The 23,085-nt window shown below is 28.5% G+C and overlaps 1 protein-coding gene across 1 annotated transcript in view; it reads left to right on the forward strand.

Moving 5' to 3' along the window:
• The window catches only part of LOC107441722 (SKP1-related A), a 315,013-nt gene that overhangs the window by 239,049 nt on the left and 52,879 nt on the right, over nucleotides 1-23,085 (forward strand). The gene's annotated exons all lie outside the window — the stretch shown is intronic.

Genomic DNA, 23,085 nt, shown 5'->3' on the forward strand with positions numbered 1-23,085 from the left:
AACACTCGTAAATGGATTGCTGGAATTTAAATGTGCTGACACATGAGGAAACATGATGCAATGAGGAAAAATGACCTCGATTGAAACATTCAATTGTGTTTTTGTAGTATTTTGTTTTTTAATTCACGTGACAAAGCTTTATTTCTCGCTGCACTGTTTATTTGTTAACAGCGTTTTGTTTATTTATACTCATGTTATATAACGCTTGCTTAGTAAGCAAAAATATTGCAATTCACAAAAGAAAATTTGATGTTAATCGTTTCCTGTCTTCTGTTTTTACCTGATTTAAAATACAGAAACAATAATTTCAAACGCGATTGTATATAGTATTTACATATCACAGTATATATGATATATACAGTGCATCAATCACTACATAAAAATACCTAGCCCACTGACTTCTCAATATCTTCTCACTTAAGACGCATGCAACATCAATAGGAAATCGCCGAACACGTTTAGGCAAACAATTCCAACAATATAGGGCATTTTAAGAATAGTTTTAGAAAAAACTTTATTTTTCGCTTCTGAAATTTTTACTTCTAATTTGTAACATTTTTTAAACATTTATACTTAAACATTAAAAAATAATCATTTTAATTTTAATTATTTTAATAAAGTTTTTATGCGGCGTACCTAATTCAAAATATCCTTTAGAAGATTTATGGGAACGTTAGAAAAAAAAATTTGACGCAAAAGAAAATGTAAAAATTTGAATAGAAATGCATAACATTTTTATTTGGAAATGCATTAAAAATTTGCTTAAATTTTTATTTGCGAAATGAGTGGTAACTTAAATATTATTAGAGATTTTTTTAATTCAAAAAGAAAAAAAATTTTTACAATTTGACTAGAAATGATTACATTTTTCGGAAATATATGACCAATAAGCTATAATTTTATTCTAAGCGAACGCAAAAAAATCTTAAAACATTTTCAACTAATTTGCTGAGTAATCGTTATAAATCTCGTTAAAAGTTCAAATCCTAATGTCTTGAAAGAACAATATTTTTTTTCGAATACTTTCAAAGAGCATGTGAATAATTAAGTTTTTGTCTTTTCAAATTGTCTTTTTACGTCATAAAAATGATTGTTCGATTCAATTTTTACAAAAAATTTTTGAGTTCTTTTTGTTAATTAAAATTTCGCCAGATTTGCATTATTTGAAAGTTTACAATTCTTATCATCTGTTTACATTTTATTTTTTACTTAAATGCTAGGAATAACCTTTTTGTTATAGATTTTTCAAGGGTGCAAAAATTAGATCAAACCTCTTTTCTTTAATATGGTTTGACCAATTTCAAGGGAGATTTGCTCAACGGAAATAAAAACAGTTGTTATAGCATTAAGTATCTAAACAGTCATTAAATATCTAAATAAAAGTCTGTCTTACAGGCGATAATCGTGTCAAAATAAATATACAGTGATACACGAAAGTTAACATACACCTTTCAAAATTAACAGAAACTTATTTATTTCAAATATTTACCTAAGAATTGAATTCAATTTAGCTTAAATTGATTAGAAGTAAAAAATTGATGAGCAAAAACAGCAGTTTTTTTATCATTAGACATAAAATAATATAAAATATTGGAGAATCAGTCATTTCGCAAGTCACGAAAGTGAACATACAGGAAATTCTACGTTTGANTCTGTTATTCACTTTATTTTTTGCTTATAGTTTTCTCTTTTTAATATTTTGAGTACTCTTATTTCTCTTTATTATTGCACCTCTTCTCGATTTCCTTTTTGATTTGAACATCAGCAAATTCTTGATTTAGAATTATGGGTTAAATCTTTTTTAATAGCCATTCATACAAAAAAAAGCATCAAAATAGAAAGCAAATAATAAATAACCTGACTTCCATTATGATAATTTAAATACCCAAAGAGTTTAATTTTCTCTTTTATGTGTTAAAGATAAATAGCACTGAGGAGAAAAAATTACTTCTCTGATTATAAATGACATAGGTGATTTTTACTTGATTTTATTTGCAAATGGTTGATGAGCAGGAACAGTACTTGATTTTGATTGATTAGATGTTGCAATCTCTAATAAAATGTTTAAATGTTAAAAGAATAGAGTTCGTTAGACCCCTCGTATAATCAAACTTATGAGCAGCTTCTATGCTAAAAATCTCCAAGCATATTTTTTTAAGAAAAACAAATTTAGTGTATGAGCATTTAGGGAATTTGCAGCATTTATAATACTTATGCAAAAATTAAATTATTCGTGCAAAATAAAATAACTTTTTATTTATTGATTTTTACGATTCATGTTAAAAATTATCTAAAAGCATTTCATGCATATTTTTTCATCAACTTAAATTATGTTAGTTGCTTTATACATACATACTATACATTTTAAGAAAAAAATTTCTATCGTGGAGTAATTTACATAAAGAAACAAATCTATAAAATGTTCTCTATAGAACAAATGAAACAGCAATAATATTTAACTTCCAACTTGTTACTTCATTTATAGATTTGAAAAAAGTATCAGTTCATTTTTCAGATATTGCTCTTACATTGTTTTTCTGACTTAATAGTTTTTTTCCTTCACTAAAATATTTTAACTTTTCTCTAAGATCAAAGAGCTTTTTTGTTACTTCCGTGATTTCTTAACTTTTCCCACTGAAAATCGGTTTCCGATAGTTTTTCTCTCCTACTTTTATATTTTTCCGTGTAATTCTACTGAACACCATCTATCTTACACAGCTACGAAAAGAAACGAGAAAAACTATTATTATTTATTTATTGGTTGTTTTTCCTTTCCGGTTTTGTAATACAGAATATATTTCATTGCTGCGCACGTAAGCAATTTCAGCATCAAATTTAATATTTTGTATTAATACCAAAATTTTAATTTTCTTTAACAAATCTCGAAAACTAGTCTAATTGTTAATTTTGCCTACAAAAGCAGATAAACATTACTTTTCTATCGTAAAAATTTGAGCTTAAAGCTAATTTTTGTTAAACATTTTAATAAAGTTAAATACTTTTTCAAATGGTTTCACTTATAAAAATTGACAGAATGTAATAAAATTTACAGTGTTTGATAAAATCGATAAATAAGTAATACTCTTGTCAAGATTTTATTTTATAACCGTTTTGAACAGCCGACCCAATTTTGGGTTTACGTTTACCAATGTTCAACTCCTTAACCCTGAAATTTTAAATCCAATCCAGAAGACAAGGGAACTCCTGGATCAAGTATGGCTAGAAATTTTTCCTTCGTGGTGCACTTTTTAATGGAACTAACTCGCATTTGCGTTACATGGAGAGGAAAATCCAGAAAACCTCTCACGGTTAGTCTAACGGCAAGGGGACTCTAACCCACGATCCGTCAACCACTGAGGATATTTTACGTCAACACTGCGATCGGTGTGAGCCGGGTATGGAATTCGTATTAAAATTTGCAAAAACATCTGTAATTTGAAAAATGGCAAAGGCGTAAATGCATTTAAAAAAAATGTGTATAAATCATAAATGAATAAGTACAACATGAAAATACAAGCATTCATGAATTTTAAATATTGAAAAATTATACAAATCATTAATTTGAATAATCTATTTTTTAAAAAATGGAGGCTATAATCCACCAAATCTCGCTAAATCTTCAACAACCAACTAGGATTAAACCAACATGAACATTTTCGAAAAAAGCACATAAATTATAAATTAATAAATACAACATGAAAATACCATAATTTATGATTTCCAAATATTAAAAAAATATGCAAATCATTAATCCGAATAACCCATTTTAAAAAACCCACCGAATACAACAACCGACTAGGATTAAACCAACATAAACATTTTTAAAAAAAGCACATAAATTATAAATAAATTAATACAACATGAAAATACAATCATTTATGAATTCCAAATATTGAAAAATTATACAAATTCTTAATCCGAATAACCCATTTTTAAAAAAAATGGAGGCTATAACCCATCAAATTCCGCTAAATCTACAACAGATTGCAAACTATCACCCTCCCAAATATCACTAGTGCTGCCGAATTTCACCATTTACGAATACTAGTATTGAATCCAACGTTTTCTAGCTATAAAAGAGTTTTAATAAACTCTTTTATAGCTTGAAAACATTGGGCTTGTTATTGATTTTGACATGTTTAAAAATCATACTACTGGGCAGTTAATTATGAGAACTTACTATCCATTTCTACGTCCACTGGTTACTTTGATTCGTTTGTTTTTACCTGGTAAAATTTCAATACACTTATCTTGAATGTTAGGAAATTTGTTTATGTTGATTCTATGATCACCGTCACCAAACTGATAAATTATCATAAATGGAAATATATATAAATAGTTTAAGATTATAAAAAGTTGAAATTTTAAGTCATAAAATCTGTTAAAAACAATTTGTTTGCTAACTGTTTTATCTCAATTTGTTTATCAAGTGGTTTATATACATTTACGTTATTAAGTTAGAAAAGATATATTAAATAAATAAATGTTTAAACATAATTCCATCCAAAAAAAAATGAAGTAGTTTTTCGTTTGTATAATTTTGAATAATACTGAAGTTAAATAATTATATCTTATTTTTGGAGAAGTAATTAATTTAATTTTGTATCATGAAATCAAAATATTCAAGAAATTTATTCAATTGCATGCTGGAAAATAAAATTTAAGCGAATTTTTTTTTAATTCTTTCTAATAGTTTATAAATTTGAAGAAATTCCAACAATAAATATCCAACACCATAAAAACGGAATGACTGTATACAATAATTTGTTACTTTTCGCAATACTATACTTTTCGCATAGTAGTAATATTTAAAAAAAAATTAATATGAACTTTAAATTTCTTAATTATGCATACTACGTATCATTGTGTTTTGAATCTAAATTTAGGTGAATGCCTACTCGATAAAAAGTTATCTTAGTTATTATTTCATAATCTCAAAGATTGAAAGCGGTTTTATAGATATTGAATAATCAGGGTTTGACATCAGAATAATATATTATTTATAAAAAACTAGTTTATTTTTACTTATTTCTTACAAATTGCTCTAAATTTTAATGTTAAAAGATAACTTCTCCAATTAATTAATGACGCTTTTCTTAAAATTTATTTACGTATTAATTATTGTAACTACGTTAGCTTAATTATTTTATTAAAACTCGTTTTCCTCTTTTATTCATAACTTAATTAAAATTTATCATTGTTTTATCAGCATTTATTCATTTTTTCATTCCTTGGACGATAACATACATTTTTGATAAAAAGTGCATGTGGGTTGGTAATATTTTTCCATTTTTAATTGCTTACTGTACGATCGTCGAAAGTTCTGCTTAATCTACAAAGGTCTCATGATTAATAGATTTTAAGAAGAACTGTAATTTATCAGCAAGGCAGTTGGACACTAATAACTAAAAATATATTTTATTTATGTAAGGAGAAAAAAACTTTTGCTCATTAGGAACTTCACTATACTCATGGTAATAAGACGGCTTAGCGAAAAAATTTTGCCCTCTATGATTATAGAATTAAATTTTTATCATTATTAGCATGATATGAACATGAATTTAAGTCATTGCAGCACTTCAACATGATTTGTAGTATTCCATGTTCAACTTTTATACCAGAGAAAGGGTAAAAAGGTCATAAATGAAAAACTTATTAATATTTAGTCACTGTTATCTAGAAAAATGACACATTTCTGGGACGGATTTTTTTTTAATTTTTTTACGTTAAATCCAATGAAACTAAAAAAATAGACAGGGCTATATGTTGAAAAGTTTTAAAAGATTTTATATACAATAAAGTGTATAGTTTTGTACTTAAACCCATTTACACGTCTGAAATAGCTATATGAACAATGTGTTGGATTCTATGTATTGATTTTTGCTGATTGGAATCAGATCATTTGCCGAAACCGCAATTTCAGACGTGTAAACGATTTAGTCAAAAATAGTATTTTTTTCATTTGAAACCTTTATAAATCTTAAAACTTGTAAACTATTAATTTTATTAAATAGTTTTTAACTTCATTCGATTCATCATAAGAAAATAGTTTCATTTGTCTAAATAGCATCAATATCAGAAGCACGATTAGGAATAAGTGCAAAGCTGTACTTCTTATATTTGGCTGAATAACTTATTAATTTTCTTCAATTCTTTCATTTATTTATTCCCTTAATTAAACTTTAAAAAATAAATTGCAAACAATCTCCTAATTTTCTATATATCAATAAAGTCTAACCCATCCCCCTAGTATGCTTTTGGAAATTAAATAGAAAATATCCTAATGTCTCAAAATCATGTTCATATCAAGTACAAACAATGATAAAAAAATTTAAGCTTTGATTAAAAACTGCACAAGTATAACACATTTTTATGCTATATCACTTCATTACAGTAAGAATAATTAAAAATGAGACGTTTCGTTTTGAAACCAATTTTAACCAAGTTTAAATCAAAACCGATTTTCGTATTAAAACAAAATTTAACCTATTTTTTCGAAATTCAATTTTTTTCGGGTATGCGAATATCATAATCCCATTATTTACGTCACTAAACATTAAGAAACTTTCATTTTTTTTAGAAAATAAAACTAAAATTAATTGTTGACGAAAATAAGATTTCCTTTTACTTCTAAAAATTATTCCAAAAAAAATGCAAACAAATAAATGTAAGTAGTAATGCATTCCAGCTCTTTTTTTAGTTTTAAATGCGTCATTTTAAATTTGCTAATTTTTTAATGTTTTCTTTGAAGACTGTTTCATTCATTATTTATTATTTTTAATATTTCAACAGATAATAATCGAAATTTCTTTTGATAAAAAGTAATGAAACAACGTCGTTTGAAATCCAAACCAGCTTTTTCAGAATCGAATTTCTCGGCCTAATTTCTTGCGTCGAGGAGGAAAGAAACAGACTAAATAATTAAATGCGGTTAATTAAATCTCCGTTATTTGTTTTTTTTTTAAAATAATTACAGAGATGAACAATATTAAGATGTAGTTTTGGGTGGGGGACAGAATATCCGTAGCTTAGATACATGCAAACAGCAAAGAGTAAAATGATTACAATAGATTCAAGCCTATGCTTTTGTGAATAATTTTATTGGATATTTTAGATTTAAAAATAGGGAATTATTATTTTACTCTACTAGAATGCTATTATTGCGTCAATTAGCACTCTAATTGGTCAAAAAACAATAAATAATATTTTAGTGACTCTTTAGAATCGTTTCCTTAATTAGAGGAAATAATTGACAAATATTAATAATACTGCGTCAAGATTGTATGAAAAGTAATTAACTGCTTAATTGTTTCACAGCGAGGTATGACTAGCTAAAAAAAGCTATTTTGTTTCATGAAAAGAATGCTATTAAAGAAAATCATAAAAGCATGCCAAATTTAAATTTAAATTAACACATTTACTAAATGTGGTATTTATTCCTACATTATTTTAACAGTCATAACTTTCAATTTCAGGTATGAACGTTTCAAATCCTAATTCTATAAAAACTAACAAACAATTTTTCGAATAATTTTCTCTGTAACAGTCGTTTTAAAAATATATCATTCGTCTTAATGTTTATTTCTAATGGAGAAATAAAACTCATCGCCTATCTGAAGTTTATTAGTAACAATGATAAAAAAAATTTAATTAACAAATATAAAAATGTTTACATCAAACTAAATAATATTTTTTAACTTTACAAAACTTAAAATTTAGCATAAATCTATCGAATAGTCCCTGAAAATTGCAATTTAGAGAAGCTTAATAATTCTAAATGAAGTTCATTTTTGTAAACGGCTGTTTTTTTTTGGGGGGGGGACTATGCGATTAGCTTTAAAAGTGACGTAATTTAGGGTATTTTAAATATTTTAGATTCTTATAAATTAAAAAATTAAGAAATTCAATAATTATTGAATTGAATATAATGATTTCTTGTTCAAACTATTCATTTTTTTGTATGCAACTATCTGTATATGAATAAGTTTATTAAAACTTTTTAATAAATTATTGTTATGAATAAATTGTTGATAAATGTTCTAAATTCTACTATCCATATCCCTGTTTGGGTCTGCGGTTAAATCTGACCAGCATAGACCAGCATTACCTAAATCTGAAGCTATTTCAAAAACGTGACCAAACATTACTGTCAGAATTAAAATGTGACAAAAGATATCATCTCCATTCATTATCCAATCAATCACGCATCTTCTTAAATATTGCAAAAACTTTTCCAAATTTAATCTTTTCTAACTTATTTCTAAGAAACTTTTATTCGTCACAAATAATAACGCCAAATTAACCCAGCTCAACTACTGAATGAAAACAATATAGCTCACTGTGCGACGCAACTTACGCATTGTCCTAAGGAAACGTTATATCACTCAACAAATGAGAAAACAGATACCATCTTGAAGGACGTTTAACTCATAACTACATCCTTATATGAGAGTTTAAGCCCTTGACACTTAATCTTAACGGGTGGATGTTCTTCTAATTTGTAAACACAATGCAAAAGGGTCTCCCATCTTTAAATCCGTAATGCGCTAAACAATTTTATCTCACTTACAATCTCCGTTATCTAAAATTGTTTTCGTATTTTCTCATTTAATATTTTCAGTTTTCTTATTTATCATAGGAAGCGTTTGCTGATTCAACAGTTATATGTGTAGTTGAATCATTGCTTGTGTACCAACAAATTCTGTTAAATCTTAAGAAACTGAAGCGATAATACGTTACTTGATGGAGAAAAAAAACTTCATTTCCTTTAAAAAAAAATCACGCAAAAAGGAAATAACAACTCAAAAATGGGAGCCCATTTTCAAGATGCCAAACGTGAATGAGAAAAAAACAAAAGTGATTTGAAATATAAAATTCATTGCAAAATAAAAATGCATTTCACACTGACCTGCTCCTCTCGACCTCTGTTCTTTTCTTGTTCTGCGTTTCCTCTTTTTCTCTGTCCCGCAGTGGACTGATCGTTAAGACACGGTTCCCAGCAGATCGAAGTCAAGCATCACTGGCTGCGGTCAGTGTGCGGGTGGGTGACCACTGGGATCAATCTGCGTAGGGACCGAGGGTGTGCGGTATTGGTCCTCGTTAAACTGTGCTACCGTAAAGTGTGTGGAAATAAGTAGTTTCCATTTATAAACTTTAGTGTTTGAGTTTATTTTTCAAGTTCGNCAGACCGTCGCCAATAGCCCATTGTGCAGCTCTAGTGCGACGTAAATTAACAACAACAACAAAATTTTTCATGGAAAATTTTACGTTTGATATTTCAAATAAATTTTTTTCTTCTTATTTGACGTCTGGCAAGTCTTGAAAATGGGTGCCTATTTTTGAAAGCTTGAAAAATGTCGACTGTTATTTCCACTTTGCATATTTTTGAAGAGAATGAAGTTTTTAATCGAGTAACAAATTCCATTGTTTAATATTTTATTAAGTCCGTATCCTTCGACAGTAATTGTTACTGTGTTATTTAATTTCCATTAATATTTCTTATTCAAACACATAGTATTTTTTAAATTGGTTACTTCGAATATATCTTAATTATTAAATTAATAACCTCTACCATACGACAAATATAAACGATACTAAGCAAACTATTAAAACTTTAAAACGGTGGTATAAACTAAGCAGTTAAAAAAAAGTAAGTGTTATATAAATAAGTTGATAAAATGAAGCTATAAACGAAAAAATGATCTGACGAAAAAATGAAAATTTGAATTTTTTATGCAAATTAGGAGAAAATGTGCTTAAAGTTGTTTTTTTATTTTGTATATTACCAAATCCTTTGACGTAAATGGGACACCGGTGTTCCTTTTATTAATATATATATTTTTCTGACGCTGTAATTACAAGCAAAAATACTTTTTGATATTTTTTATCATAAAAGAACCGTCCAATAATTACTAAAAAAATCTCTTAGACAATCGAGATTATAATAGTTCTTAAATAAAAAAATCCAAAAAAGTTGTTTCAATTTTTTTTAAATTTTATATAAAAAATTTATCAATAATTGATTTTTTAAATTTAAGAAATTCAATTATGAATAACTCTTTCTCCTGGATCTAAATAATTGCAAATTTGAAAAATTATTAGTGTTTAAATTATATAATTAGTGTTGGTTATAATTAGTGTTTGGAAGATTTTACTTTTAACGCAGAAAAAGATACCAGTATTTCATGCTGTATTTCATAACCATAAACTATTAAAATGTTTAATATAATATTTTTTACTTTATTTGACCTAAAGTAATACAAAATAATTAGAAAAGTATGAAAAATATGTTTCATAAAAATTCTGAGTGAAAGGGCTAAAAAATGCCTAAGTTATTCTGAATAACTCTGTATAGTGTATAATCAACCTTATACATACATGCAATGGCAATTCATTATTTTGTTTAATGGGAAAAAGGGAATTCTAAGCTAATAAACCTAGTGAAAAAATCAAAGATTAGCAAACATTTTATAAATCCAACAAACATATCGAAAGGACATAACTGAGTGACTTTTAAAAGCCCAATAATCCTTCAAGGATTCTTGTAATTAAAGCAAATGCCTCCCGGACATTTCTGGTAGTGAGAATTTTAAGTCTCGAGATATTTAAAATAGACTGAAGATCGATTAACTCGGAATTATTCCACTCGGGCTACTGGAATTTTAATTAAAGATCAAATTTCGGAATTGCTTTGTAAGTATGTTGTAATCGAATCTGTTAGTTTATTTACAAATGTCTGATTGCACTAACTAAAAAAATATAAAACCAGTATGAGGCAACAGAAACTCAAAAATTTATCATTATAAAAAATTTTCCTTATAAAAAAGCCCTTTAAAGTCTTTTAATTTCATTAGCTCGACTACAAATTGTATTTACATAAATATTTTTAAAAAAATTTATCTCCCTTATTTATTTATTTATTTATTTTTTTTTTTGAATGCTTGGATGCGTATACATGTTGTTCTAATGGAGTGTATGGATATACTTGCTGCTTCCTGTGGAAGAAGCACTTTTTTTGTTTGTAAATATATTCTGTTTTTTTTTTCTTTAGTATTCATTGCTAACAAAGTTTTTATGATCCCAGTTGTTTTTAAAATTAGTTAAATAAAAAATGATAACCTAACGCAAATTAACTAAGCTAAAAATATATTAACCTAATATTACTGTAACTTAAAATCATTCTAATTGTACAGAAATACTTCTCCTTTTGAAATAGATATTAGTCTCATTTTATTCATTGGCATTATTTTATTCATTTACATAAAACATGTCATGTATTGCCCGATACTAACATATCATATAACTACACTAACATATAAATACTCAAACATTTTTACTTCATCACTTTCTTTTAAATACAGAATATCAGTCACTAAGGCAAAGTGTCTGCTTTGTAGTTGGTTACAAAGGTTTTAAATACTCGTTGCCATTGAAGACTATGAAGTACAGCTCCACTTATAGTCCATAGAAGTGACGTATTTACGAAAATTTAGAAATCTATCTTTTAAAACATTGATATTGCATATTAGTACCGAATATTCTGATCAATACACCAAAAGTTATCCAGTGTGAACAGTTGTTTAATTAGATTATCGCACACAAAGAAAACAGTTTGTCAAAATGCTGCAGTTATTTTTTGCTTCCCTATGTCTAAATCGCTTTTCTACTTAGTTTTAAATAATTTACGATAGTAACATCAATATTTTTTCAAAAAAATATTAAATGACATATTTGAACATCTGTTGTTGTCTAAAGTCATTGTTGTAATGTTCAGCACCATTCTTTCCTCCCTTGTACTAATTATTTATATTATTTATAGTCTACCTTTTGAAACATCAATATTACATGTTTGTACATGAAAATCCGAGCTATGGGTCAAAGATTATTTACTAGTTCCATTTTTTATTTTACTTACCCAACATAACGTCAACAGAGTATCCTGCTAATACAAATATTTTCTACTACAATATATCTAAGTCAGCTCTGAACACAGTCTTATTTAGTTTACGTAATGTATAACATCATCATTTTTCACTGAAATATAAGATTACATATTTGAAGCACCATATGCAATAAGTCATTGAGGTAATGTACTATATCCTTCTTCACTCTATTCAAAAGAAAAAATAATCCATCATATTTGCGGACATTTTCTATTAAATTTCGGTCATTCCCCTCTAAATACACAAATAATGCATTCTGGTAAGTCAGGCTAAAGCGCGTCTATGCAACATCCGATAGAGTGATAGATTTCAGACGACTTTTATAAATCATCGATATAGTAAGTTTCTGAGTGCCGTGAAATAGAAATTGGAACAGAAATTTTTTTAAACTAATCTGAGGAAATGAAAATATTTTATTTTTCATTCGCAACCAAAAAAAAAATTTTCCCATTTCTTTGCAAAGTAATAAATTAAATTTTCATTTTCCAGAAAGTCTTTATGTTCCATTTATTTTTTTCCATCAAGCATTTGAAGAAAAAATTCATCGAAGTTTTTGTCTTAAAATTATATAAAATAAACTCACATTTACAACGGCCATAGTTTTATGCATCTTTTATATCAGCTATACTAACTATAAAACATATATATAAAGTTTTATCGACATTATTTGAAAAAAATAATTCACAAGCCTTTTATTTATTTATTCTGCTCTTTGCCACATAATGATGCTCAAAAATGAGAAATTCTTATTAAATTATTCATATAAATGTATTAAAACTTGATTTTTAATGATTTAAAGTGTTTCCTAAATATTTGCTTATAGTTTTACCGTGCACTTTTTACCACTAGCTTAGACGAATTGTTTTTTTTAAAGAAAACTCCTAACAAAAGAGATGAAATTAAAGCAAAACTTTTGATTTTATTGATTTATTTTGACTTTTACAAAATTTTCAGAAAGAAAAAGGGGACCCTTTAACATGGAAAAGTTTCCTTTACTATGACTGACTATTTATAGTTTTGTTGAAAACATATATTAAAAATGTGATAATATTCAATCATAATATTTTTCGATACATTTAAAGGAAAAAATAAATATTTCTTAAATTTAAATTTTTTTTTATTTTTTCATGTCTTATATAATATTTTTTGTGAACTTATTAAATGGTTTAACAGTAAGGGAAAAAATTAAAAGAAATGCTGACATTTTTTATAAAGAAGTTTCAAAATTGTGTCCCAGACAATTCATGATGCGATTTACTTCACAAAAGAGGACAGTTGTCATTAAAAAGATAGATTGTAGCTCGTAACTGTTAAAAAATCCTAGATCAGATGGAACAGGAAACAAAATTTAGAAAAAATTTTTATCTCTTTCAAAATTTAATAACTAACTTTTCCATTCAGGAAACAAGATTAGAAAAATATTTTAAGTTTTTCAAAATCAAATAGCTAAGTTTCCCCGGAAAAAAGATCAAATATTCATTTAGTTAAATTTACTTACGAAGTTGAGAATTCAAGTTTTTTCATTTTAAAAATAAATCCTTTTTTAATATCGTTTACCTTCAAATGGCAGGAAAATGTTTCAATTTCAAATAATCCCTGAGAAAAATCATCAATAGAAAATTTGGAAACTTAAGTATCTCACACTTTTTGACAGATATCTAAGTAGAAATAAATGATGGCAATTTAAAATTTTGTTAATAACATTATCATAAATATGTATTTTTTATTACTTTTTTAATTGAAAAGTCACTGCCTGTCTGTCATTAATATTTATTTTTAGAAAAAATTTTTATAATTTGATTAAGCAATATTTAATCTTTGCACTTTTACGTTTTGCAAAACATTATTAGTTTGATTTATCATTGAGTACTTCACAAAAAAAAAAACTTCAGTTCCTATGCCCATTCTATATTTATATGAGTAATTTAGAATTCGATGTCCCAGCGGGATGTACATACAGGGCTCGAAGAACAGCCCGTCCTCGGCGGTCAAAAATTCCCCGCGGACAACGAATTTCTCGAATCCGACGTCCGCGCGGACGGCCATTTTCCCGTTAATGTTTGTGATACATTTTCAATTTTTGATATTTTACAAGAGTCTAGCTCCTCACTTCTAAAATGACCCTGAATTGGAATTGATATTTTCTCTGTCTGGGAGTACTGCAGCGGTTGAAAGGGGCTTTTCAGCAATGAACTTACAAAAAAGCACATTACGTACTGGTCTTAAACAAGAAGCGTTAAACGCAATTATGAACATTTATCTAAATGGAAAACCCCTTTCAGATTTCTGTGCAGAAACCTCAGTAAATCATTGGCTTGATTGTGGAACTGGCAAACGTCATATTTGATTCATTTAAAAAACGCAGTACCCTCGGATAAATTGACATTCCAGATAACTTGACCTTTGTCATTTAAATTATTTCATAAAAGAAATAAATTATTTCATAAAAGAAATACTAGGTTACTATTAGTAACCTAGTATTTCTTTTATTACTGTATAATGTAATCCTAGTAACTACTAATTCATTGTGCAATTTATATAAATGTTTGTAATAAATAAGAGAAAATTATATTTTTATTTATTTAGAAGCTACGGGTTAGTTTCAAAGGAGGACGGATACATTGTTGGACAAGCCATCCTCGGGGACGGGTTCGAGCCCTGATGTACAACAAAATAGTTAGAGCATCCTAGTATGAGCATGATGGTCCTTGGTTCGAATTCTGTTGGTTCGAAACTCTTTTACATTTTTCTCCCTCCACATCATTTTTGGGACTATGCATTTTGTTCAAAAATGAGTATATGCTGTTTGAAGTTTAAACATGTCACTATATTCAGTATTGAATTCATGGGATTTTCAAATTCGATTATTTTTGTTTCGATACATTTGCTCACAAAGCTATTTCAACACATTTTGCTCAGTTTTGAGAAACATTTTTTTACAGTGTTTTGTTCACAAAGCATACTATAGGTTTTGAAGAACTCAAGAGAAAATTAAATCAATATATTTTGTTTATGTTAGGTCTCTTCGCATTGCAACCATAAATTCATTGTTTAGAATTTTTTTTACTTTTCTTAACAATTCTTTAATTATATTTTATACTTCAACTCCAAACTTATTAGATACGGTTAAAAAAATAAAAAATGATAAGTATATAAATTTAAAAATACGACTTCTTTAAAATTTTATTGCTCAGAAACTATTCATCAATCTCATTTAAATTTAATTGTCACAATTTATAATTATGTGGTAAAAGACGGTGAAAAAATTGGCATATCTTATAACGTATTTTTAGTATTTATATTTTTGCCAATATTAAATTAAATAATTATTAAATTAAATGGGAGTGCCATACATTTAATAGAATCCTCGTGTCTTTATTGGAAATATTTATCTTTCTTCATTGATCAAAAAATAGTGTAAAAAGAATATTTTAAAAATACTTACTTTTTCCATCGTTACATTAATCCGAAAGCAAATTATATGACTGTCTACCAACATTTTTAAGAAAATATTCGAACGTTTGCATGTGAAATTAATTCCTTAAAAATGAGAAAAGTGGAGGAAATATAAAATTCAAGCCATATAAGTGGACAGTATCTGTTTAATTTTTTAGGATTCCTAATTTACAAGTTTTTAATCAACACGCAAGAAAAGAATGTCAATAGCTTGATAAATATCAGCTGTATAAGAAATTGATCCGGTAGTCCTCTTTATTCGCCTCATTGTTGTTGAAATAGGCGAGGGAAGTGATCTGAAAAGATCTGAGTTTGTCGAGCAACAGCGAGTAGAGACAGGAGCTGCTAACTTTTTTTGAAAAAAATTCACACGACCTTTTTCTCATTTTTGAATTAGGAATCTTCCTCCTACTTACTAAGTTCGTTTTTAAAACCGTCATTAATTGCCTTCTCCTGTATATCATCCCACAAAATTTCCTTTTGCTAGAAGTGATTCTGGTAATGCAGTTTCAAGTTTCAAGATTCTGGTATGGCATGTGGACGCGCACTGGAGGAATTCTGTTTCTCTAATGAGCTCTCGGTAGAATTCATCGTAATGGGAATATTTCTTTAATGACAGTTTTCGCTTCAACTTCCACAGACAAATTTCCTCGCTCTTCCGACGTAATTTATCTTGTAAGAAGCTATTCTTCAGAATAATGTCAAACGAGCTGCTTAAGTAATAGACTACGGGGAGTGCTTTATAAGTCTGCCAGACATTTCTTGAAACTTATATACAGTTTGCTACTTATACTTACAGAGCTCGCTAAATAAAACTATCGCTACATTTAGTGTTTCATTTTTCACAAAATTCATTTGTACTAGTTTTTTTTTATATTAACTTTAAGCTCTTTTATATATCAGTTGAATTTTACGTTTTCAAATTAGAATTTAGGCATCTTCTTCGTGTAATGACTTAAAAAACTTTTATTTGTAAGTTTTTACTGGTACAACAAAATTTAATAATGTATCTAAGTAAAATTTAACTTTTCGAACAAAAAATTGTAAATAAGTTAATTCTTTAAAGCAAGGCAATTTCGGATTTACAAAGCAATGGTATAACAATGTTTTAATTCGATACACTTACTGAGTGCATCAAAACAAACTTTTGACAACGATTAATTTTATATTTTATATTATAACCCTTGCTGAACAGCCGACCCAATCTTATGGGTATGTATCAACTAATGTTCAACTCCGTAGCCTTGTAATTTTGAACCCAATTCAGAAGACAAGGAAACTCCTGGATCGAGCATTGGTAGAAATGTGCCTTCGTAGAGGACTTTTTTGATGGAGCTAACCCGCATTTCGTTACATGGAGAAGAAGACCACGAGATCCTCCCACGTTGAGCCTGACGGTAGGGGACTCTAACCATGATCCGTCTACCACTGAGGATATTTCACGTCATCACAGTGGTCGGTGCAAGCGGGATGCGGAATTCGTATCGACTGGGATTCGAACCCGGTTGCTTCATTGGAAGGCGAACGCTCTATCCTCTGACAATGATTAATTATAATAATTAATTTTAAAAATTAATTTTAACAATTAAGTTTAATAATTTATAATAATTATATAATTAATAACAACTCAACTAATTGCAAGGTTAACAACAATAAGTGCGATAAAAATAATAAAATTGCTTCTGTCACAATATTTGTAAAAATGCCAATATATGGTGGTATTTGTTAGGGGTTAAGTCCTAGTGCAATATATTTTGTTTCATTTCCTTGACTCACATAAAATGACACGATATGCATAGAGAATTACTTCAGGCTTATATGGTGGTAATGGTTAAGGGTAGCAATATATTTTGTCCGTTTTATTTTTGTCCAATATATTTGATAAGTCCTGGTGTAACTCATTTTGTTTCATTTCCTTGACTCACATATAAAATGACACGATATACATAGAAAATTAGGTAGCATCAATATTTTTTGACGAAAAAACAAATTTTTAGTATTTGTATTATTATTTTTAAAACATTATTGTAGTGTATACTTAAACACTTTTAATTAATATATTGTTCAGCGATTATTTTAATGAGAAAATATTTGCTTTAATTGTATATTTCAAAATTGTATATTAATAAATTGTACTTCTTAAATTGTATGTTTGCTTTAATTGTATTTTACACTTCATTTTTGAATTATTTTGCATTTAGAGACAATATCAATTATTAAAAGAAAGCAATTAAATTCTTACTAATTTAAGTAAAAAGTTAGTTGAAATATTTTTCATTCTAGAATTTTTCGATACACAATTAACTTTCTTGTGCCGAAACGTCATTTAAAACTGTCATAAACAACTTAAAAATATATTAGTTGATATAAAAAACCAGGATAAAAATATAAACAATAAAACGGACTTATATCACTTTGATAAAATTTAAATATACATAATTATATAAAAAAAAATTTAGTAATTTGATTTCATACTTTTTTTCTAATTTTTTTTTTTTGTAATTTATTATATTTTACCGTTGGTGTTTGTAAATTTTTAAGGATAGGATTTGAAACCTTTTTGATGCAAGATGGTAAATTATACAGACTACAAAAGTAGGAAATAATAGTTGAAGCGTGAATATTTAGTGCTTATTAAATTTCAACCGTTAAATATGGAAGCAAGGATTAAAAAACATGAATACTAAGAGCATCCTAGTATGAGCATGATGGTCCTTGGTTCGAATTCTGTTGGTTCGAAACTCTTTTACATTTTTCTCCCTCCACATCATTTTTGGGACTATGCATTTTGTTCAAAAATGAGTATATGCTGTTTGAAGTTTAAACATGTCACTATATTCAGTATTGAATTCATGGGATTTTCAAATTCGATTATTTTTGTTTCGNCTTTTATTTAACAAACTAAAATCTAGTTTAACTAGCTTCCGAAAACAATTTTACATTTTCATTGCATCTTAAAAACATTTTGATGAAAAATCTTTATTTTGTCACAGAAATCAGAGAACATAGTTGAATCGTTTTGACGTATTTCTGTATCGCTGTATAAAACCTGTATTTCTGTATGTCTTTGTTTACCATAACGGAGTTCTCTTCTAATTTAACGGTAGTTACCTGTAATTTTAATTATCTCTTCGGAATAATACTCTCCGGATTTTATCACTTTTTTAATTTGAAATGTTAGCTGAGAAAAAAGTGTGGTCAAAGCTAGCAGAATATGGTAAAATTTACAGTGTTTCTGTTAATGATTTCGGTAAGATATAAATAAAATATTATTTTAAAATATGTCATAAATTAAGTGGTGAAATATTGTAATTTTTATAATTTTTATTTAAGAGCATAAAAAACATTTATTCAAATAAATTTACATTTTAAATTCGTATTTTTTTGCCACATGTGGGGTAATAAAATCTATAATTCTGAAAATCAGAATTTCCGGTAAATAGTTACCATATGAACAGATAAATTACTAAATTAATGGTTTAAATATCATATACTTTGGTTTTATTAACCTGAAGTATGATTTTATTTACCAAAAATGTCATTACCATAAAATACGGTAATTTTACCAAAAAAAATTTCTTCGTGAAAATGGTAGTTGAAAAAAAGGTAGTTACACAAAATAATTAGATTTAAAGCTTATTTCAATGGAATAGGGTACTAAATCTGTGGAGACCAATCTTTTTTAATACCAAAACACAGTTAAGGATCTTTTAATTTAATTGCATTTAGTTTCGCTATTACATTCGGTTAATCATCAAGAAACAAATCTGATTTCAGAGAAACCGTGGGGTTTGGTGAGCGAAGCGAGCAGAGAACGGAAACCCCTAGTAAATTTTAAAAAAATAATATTTTATTATGAAAATAACTTTAGCAGATTTCAAACCATATCTATCAAATAGAAGTTCATTAAAATTGGATTTGCAATTAATTCCAGTCAAATCTAGAAAATGAAGAAGAAAAAAATCACATCGAAATAATACCGTTTCCAATCTAATCTACCAAATCAAAATGTTGCATCAAAAAGGAAACTGATTCCAGTCTGATTTATCAGTTAAAGAGAACATTAAAAAAAATTCACTGTTTATTTTAGTCAGACCGGTGAAATTTAAAAAATAATAATTTTATAAAATTTCACATGGTGATTCAAGTCAGATATACATGATGGTTTTAAAACTTCATTTGCTTCAAAAAAATATAAAGATGGTTATAAAAGTCGGCCATGATTCGATATAGGCAGCCATTCTCAAGACTCGCCAGACGTGAATTGATACAAAGACATGAATAAGGCTTGAACAAAAGTGTTATAAACCTTTAATCTAGTGATTCTTAGTCTAAACCAGGGTTTCTTAACTTGTGGTTCATGGACACCTTAGGGGTCCATTGGTCATATTTTGAGGGTTCATCGACTACTCCTAATTTTTAAAACGTTTGTATCAATAATATTTAAATAACATTGATCTTTTTTTCCTTCTAAAAGGTGAAAATACATACATATTTGAAACTAGGTGATCGAGATACCCTAAAATCAGTGCGACTTCACACCGCCCTCTAATATCCCTGTCATATTTTTAATAACCTCCACTAAACGCCTTTCAATTTGCACCATCAGAGTCAACCCCCTGATGACGTCCGCTGTGCTATTTTTATCAACCTACGTACATTTGACACCTTGTCCAGATGACTAGATCCAGAATTTTTTATTAAGAAGAAAGCCCAGTTTTTGAAATCTAGAACATTAACCGAACTTGGATTTGGTATTCCACAAAAACCTCTGGTTGAGGCATCTCTCAAAGTTGCATATCGTATAGCCAAAAGTAGGAAACCGCTTACTATTGGAGAAACGTTGATTAAGCCAAGTGCGCTGGAAATGGTTGAAATAGTTTGCGGACTGGAACAGAGAAAAAAAACTGGTGGCTATTCCATTGTCAAATGATGTGATACATTCAAGAATAGTTCAAATTTCTTGCAATATCATGAAACAGACCATAAATGAATTGAAAGCATCACCATTTTCCTATAGTATGCAACTGGATGAAACTACAGACATCTCGAATTGTAGTCAACTTCTTGTTTTTATTCGTTGCGTGTCTCTTGATACTATCAAAGAGAAATTCTTATTTTGTGAGTCTCTTTTGCAAACTACAAAGGCAGTTGATGTTTTAGCAATGTTAAATGTTTTCCTTACCAAGCACGATTTCGACTGGAAAGAAAAACTTCATTCACTTTGTACGGATGGAGCACCTGTGATGCTTGGCTCATCAAGATAATCTGGTTTTGCCCTGTTGGTAAAAAATAAAAGAGTCTCATATTGTTCTTGTTACTCATTGTTTTACACATAGACATGCACTGGCTACAAAAACTCTTCCAACCAGCTCAAAAGAAGTATTATCAATAGTTATTAAAACTGTGAATTTTATTAGAAGTAGAGCTCTTAATAATCGTCTTTTCGAAACAGTTTGTCAAGAAATGGACGCAGAACATGAGATACTTCTGTGTCACATGGAAGTGCGCTGGCTGGGGCAGGTTTTGAAACGAATTTTCATGTCGAAGACAGAAGTATCACTTTTTCTAGAAGACAAAGATAACCCACTCTTCGAATATTTAAAAAAAGAAAAAAATATTTTACAACCACATGAAAAAAAAGATTTTTTTAACCACATGAACAATATAAGTCTTTTAATTTAAGGGCCTGATATCACCATTATGGATGCACCTGAGAATTTACAAGCATTCTTGCTGAAAATGCCACTTTGGAAAAATAGAATTCGCAATTAGATCTATGCTTCTATGCTACGAGGTCTATGCTACGATCAAACTTTCAAATGTTGGAAGAAGTGCTTTCTGAAAATGGATCTCGGCAAGATAATTTGTAACTGAATAACTTTAAAAATGAAATCTGTGAGCACCTGGAAGTACTTCAAGTTTCATTTTCAAAAATATTTTAATTTGGATGAGATAATATAAAAGATGAGTTGGGGATTCGTAATCCTTTTCTTTGTGATATTGACTGTGTCGATGATATGAACTTTGCCAAAGATGAGCTTATTCATCTTAGAACTTACAACTAAGAAGTCCTTGCTAAAAATGGATTTCGATTCAAAAACACTGGGGAAGTTCTGGTCTTCTGTGAGAAAAGCATACCCATTGCTTGTAAAGTGAACTATGGCAGCTATAATTCCGTTAGCTACAGTGTATCTTAATGAAGCCGGATTTTCCACACTTGTAACACTAAAAACAAAACATCGAAATCGATTGAATGAACATGATATGCGCGTTGCTTTGTCGAAAACCATCCCTGAATTCAGTTTATTAATTAAGAAACAGCAGCAACAACTTTCACATAAAAAATTTTGTACTATTATAATAACAAAATTAAAAGTTTTCTAATAATTGATGTTTTTTGCAATTTTTTTTTACAGGGGAGTGGCCCGTGACTTCTTAAAAAATTTTAAAAGGGGTCCATTGTACCAAAAAGGTTAAGAAATACTGGTCTAAACTTTAAAGCTCGACTAATTTGCCCATTATAGCCGAGTCAGATATATTGTAGCGTATCTACCACTACAAAATTACAACTACAATTCACTAGTATATAAGACATGTTAACTCGACTCTATGTCGGGGTACCTTTTCAGAGATGAAGGTTAACATGGTCGAATACTCCTTTCCCCACATTGGTGACCCGGACGTGATGTGAACACGCTTACCTTGGCAGTAACGCCCACTTCGATATGAACACGCCTACTTCGATGGATGGTCCACATTGAACAGTTGACTTGCTACTTGTGACTGCAACATTATCCACCTCCTCGCACTGTTGCTACTCACTCTCGTTTCGATCACGCACAACGTCGGCTTGCACACTTGTGATTACTCGACTGCTAACGGCAACAGAGGAGCGACTACGACCTTGAAATTAATACACCTCTCACATTCAGCACTCAAAACATACTGTGATCTTAATACAGCTCTCACGGCTTCTCACAAAACAGCAATGAATCAACTAGTGGTATTCGTTCATCGAATTCTATCACAGATATAATTCTAGTGGGGGAGTACTGTAGCGTATCTACCACTACAAAATTACAACTACAATTCACTAGTTTATAAGACATGTTAACTCGACTCTATGTCGGGGTACCTTTTCAGAGATGAAGGTTCACATGGTCGAATAATCCTCTCCCCACAATATCAAATAAAAAATCGCATTAAAATAGAGATAATAGTGCCTTAGATTTATACTAACAACAAGCAGCAAAAGAGAAAGCATATAATATTCCAAAAATGATTTTTTGCTGATAAGGGTATTGAAACATAACTAAATTTAAATAACCGAAAATGCCTTTAAGTCCAGGGTGCAAAAAAAAATCAGAACAATGAAATGCACCTAACATCTGATCAAATAATTGCTACTCGAAAATTAAAAACTATCACATTCTGTTAAAAACGGTAAAAAATTTACATACTAGCAATTAAAAAATATATAAATAAATAAGGGCAAATTGAGAAGTTTACTGCTCTATTTATTGATTTATTTTCTTTATTCGATCAACACCATTTAATGAGACTTCGTAATTAAAATGACAAAAGAATCGCTCGGAACTTTTTATTACATAGCTTGAATCAAATTATCTAGAACGATTAATATTTCTTTCAGAACGTTGATTAATTAAACTAATTATTTGCTCAT

Source organism: Parasteatoda tepidariorum, chromosome 2 (assembly GCF_043381705.1).
Source record: "Parasteatoda tepidariorum isolate YZ-2023 chromosome 2, CAS_Ptep_4.0, whole genome shotgun sequence".
Lineage (NCBI taxonomy): Eukaryota > Metazoa > Arthropoda > Arachnida > Araneae > Theridiidae > Parasteatoda > Parasteatoda tepidariorum.